This window comes from Lithobates pipiens, unplaced genomic scaffold, assembly GCF_037356315.1.
Source record: "Lithobates pipiens isolate NorthernLeopardFrog02 unplaced genomic scaffold, aLitPip1_a1.2 Scaffold_18, whole genome shotgun sequence".
NCBI lineage: Eukaryota > Metazoa > Chordata > Amphibia > Anura > Ranidae > Lithobates > Lithobates pipiens.
Window position 1 is genome coordinate 561,161,335 of NW_027507758.1, and position 3,913 is coordinate 561,165,247.

The following is a 3,913-nucleotide window of genomic DNA, read 5'->3' on the forward strand; positions in this document are numbered from 1 at the left end:
GCTTCCCTACCTGCTGGACTCAGACTTTTCTAACACCACCTGCACACCTGAAGCCCATTCTGACCTTTAAACTACGAATTAGGCAGCCCTAAGCAATAGTTGCACAGATCCAGGTGTTCCTCATTGATGCCCAGCAAGGAAAATCATTGGCCCACCTCCTGGTAACGTGGGTGAAGACGAGAGACAGAGACCCACTAGAGGGAGATAGAGGGAGAGACAGGCTGCAGAATGAATGCCTTGACTGACTTTTAACTAGCTGCAGCAAGAAAGGAAGGGACAGAAATGGAGCAAAGTCAACCCTATTCAAATAGCCTCCTCTCTAAACTGACGTTGGCAGAAAAAGTCCTTGTTTTGGGCCTTGTGAGAAAGATAGATAGAACACTGGCTGTGTTGTCAAAATGTGTCTACTTGCTGACTTAATAGGTTTGGCTTCTTGCAACTGCCACTTCACCTGCTGCTTCCTGACCAAAAATTATGGAACGAGGAGGGAGGGAGAAAGGCCAAGAAACTGACACAAAGCAAAAACACCAATACACATGGGGTTAAATGCAAGGTTGTTTCAAGAATTAACAGCTTGTGAGCAAAAGCAACACTGCGAGTGAGCAAGCAAAAGAAAGATTTTTGTTATTAATTTTACTGTTTTTAGAAACTGCATAAGAAAGGGGTGCACTGGTCCTGGAGGTACTGCAATACCAGGTCGATGTGTGGAGTGGACAGAGCAAGCTCTTCTTCCATCTCCCTGTTCTAAAAATCCATTTAATATATGGTCCCCAGATAGGGGACGTATCAGATATTAAACTGATAAGAACAGATTTTTTTTATTTCCCCGTCAGCATGAATCGCATACTCAAAACTCCTTCAAAGAACTCTCCAGAGATCAAGCAGCGTTCCTTACATCATTCAGGTAAGTGTTTTCCGTAAAAAACATCAAATTAAAAAACATATCATACAAAACAACACCACTTTTCCCACCACCTTATCTCAACCTCCACCTCCCAAAATTCCAAAAACGATCTGCCTCCTCCACGCCCAACACTTTCCTGTCATACAACGTAACACAGTATAATTTACTCAATACCCAATCTTTGCATTCATCTTCAGACAAAACAAAGCTCCCTTTCTTATAACCACATCTTGCTTCCCACACCACTTCTTTCATAATTGTAGACACAATCCACCCCCTCCTCTTCACATCTGACCCACCACTAACCAAACCATATAAACATAACTCAGGCGTAACGTTTTTAATTTCCAACACATCTGCTAAGAAGCCCGCCAACCTACCCCATACATTTCTCACAAAATCACATTCCAAAAAGACATGTCTCAAAGTTTCCGTACCCCCACATCCTTCCCTTACACATCTCTCACTCCTCACCAGGTCTCTTGTTTTCAGAAACACCAACGTTAACAAACATTCATGAAATTACATCCAAACAACTTCCTTTTATCTGTTGGTCACCCCTTCTGTCTTTAGATTTCTCCAACATTCTTCAGATTGCTTTGTCCTCAAGTCTGCAATATTGGTCACCACCTCCTCCTTTTTAACCATTTTACCAAAGAAATCTTATTAACTGCTCCAACTCCTAAATCCTTCAGGCCGTGCTCATCATACCACTTTTTTAACCTGGTGTAGAAAGGGGGGAACCAAAGCCACTGGCTTTGTCAAATCCCGCACCCCCCACCCCAAACCATCCCTTTAAGTAGCGCATAAAACACATTGCCCCTCCTCCTCCCGTGAACACTTTGTAGTGCAGCAACCATGTATTCATCCCTAGAAAAGTCTCCAAATTCAGGAAAATTCAGGCCTCCAAACTTCTCTTCCTTCATAACCATAACCCTTGCCACCCTCTCCATCTTGGATGCCCAAAAAAACAAAAACAGAAGTCTTGAAAATTTCTGAGTCCACCTTTTGTTAAACGGGAAGATCACTCCAAAATATAACAACAAGGGAAGACAAACTGCCTTGACAATCAGTGTTTTCCCTACCAAAGACAGCTTCCGTAAACTCCATAACTCCAATTTCTTCGAAAGCTTGCCAAAACATACTTCAGCATTGATCTGGTTTTTCAGGTTCCTTTCAAAACGAGTCCCCAAAATATCGATAGCATCCACTCTTTTGATCTTATTGGAAGCGAAATTCTGTAGCCCACTGAGCATGCAAAAGGAACTTTTGTCCCAATTAACCCTCATCCCAGCCATACTTCCAAATTACTGAAGCTGTAGTTCCACTCTTCCCAGGTCTCTTTGGGTTCTGCATAAAAAGGCAACATCATCCATATAACAAAGTGATTTGACTCTCTCCCCACCTCCACCCGGAACAAAAAAACCTTCAAAAACGTTGTCTTGTTGAACGTGCTGTAACAAGGGTTCCATAACGCAAATAAAAAAGGGGACAGGGGACAACCTTGTCTTACCCCTGATTTTATTCCAAAAGCCTCCCCCAAAAAACCATTAATCAAGACTTTACTGCTTGCCTCCCCATACAAACACTTCACCATATCGATAAAAGATTCTGTAAACCCCATTTTTTCCAGCACGCAAAACATAAATTGATGAGATACCCGGTCATAAGCCTTCTCGAGATCCATTCCTGCCACCGCCAAAGGTAAGTTATTGTTTTGTGCATAAAAGGTCAAATCTCTAAAGGAGCATCAGATTGGCAGCAATTCTCCTTCCTGGAATGGCACATACCTGCCAATTCCCGATAACTCCACCGACTACCTCCTTCATCCTTTCTGCTAGTATCTTAGCTAAAATCTTGTAATCTGCATTTAATAAAGTAATCGGTCGCCAATTTTTAACCTTTTTCTCATTCCCCTTTTTGTATAACAAAACAATAACTCCTTCCTTCATAGTATCCGACAGCCTCTTCTCGATCATGCAGCACTTCACCACTTCCAAAAGGTGGGGTTTCAGGATTGCCCAAAACTTTACATAAAATTCCACAGGAATTCCGTCTCCTGGAGTTTTGTTTTTCGCCATACTCTTCAGAACCTTCTCCATCTCCAACTCCCCGACTTCCTCCACCAGACCAGCACCTTCCTCTTCTTTCAAAGCTCCAGATAACACATCGCAGTACTCCTTCACCTCCTCCATTGTGGCAACTTCCTCACCCCCGTATAGGTCCACATAGAACTTTCTTATCACCTCCCGCATTTTCCTTCATCTCACTTCTTTAGGTCCATCCATCATCACCTTCTTAGGACTAAAAGCTTTTTTGAAAAAGAATCAAGAGCATTTTTCATCTTCCTCAATCGTCTGGATCTTTGCCCTAAACACCATCCCTTTCTCTTTTTCTTTGATCATTATCTTCCTTTCTTCTTGTGCCTCCTTTAGTTCCTCTTCCACCTCCATCCCAAGCCTTTTACATAGACACAAGAAATGTATCCTCTCCAGTACCCTCCTCCCTGCCTCTCTTTTTTCCCTAGCTTTCTCTGCTCCTATCTTTTTATAGAAAAAAGCCACTTGACTTTTCACCCAGTCCCACCATATTAATAAATCCTCAAAATCATTTTTTTTTTATTTTCCAAAAGACTGAAAAAAAGAAATGAAACGTTCGGAGATCTTTTCATCTTCTAACAAAGATACATTCATTTTCCAGACACTTCTTCTCTTCCCACCTCCACATTAAGAGAGCAACAAATCAAAGAATGGTCTGAAAACAAAACCGGAAACACTTTAAACGCTTCCCCTTTAAAAAATTGTGATGTGAAAATAAAATCAATTCGTGACCTCACCGTCCCTCTGTCTGACAGGTAAGTAAAGGATGTATTCCTCCCCTCCACCTCCATAGCAACGTCATGCATGTTAAAGTCGCCTATTATTTCATTCAGCATTCTAGATGAAATATCCATCCCTCCCTCACCACCGGTCCCCCCCCCCCCCCCCCCGACGGTCTTCATTCCTCCTC

General features: G+C 42.3%; 1 pseudogene; it reads right to left on the bottom strand.

The window, feature by feature from the left end:
* Nucleotides 1–659: 659 nt before the first annotated feature.
* LOC143990539 (U2 spliceosomal RNA) lies at nucleotides 660–868 on the bottom strand (annotated as a pseudogene).
* Between the last annotated feature and the right edge of the window lie 3,045 nt (nucleotides 869–3,913).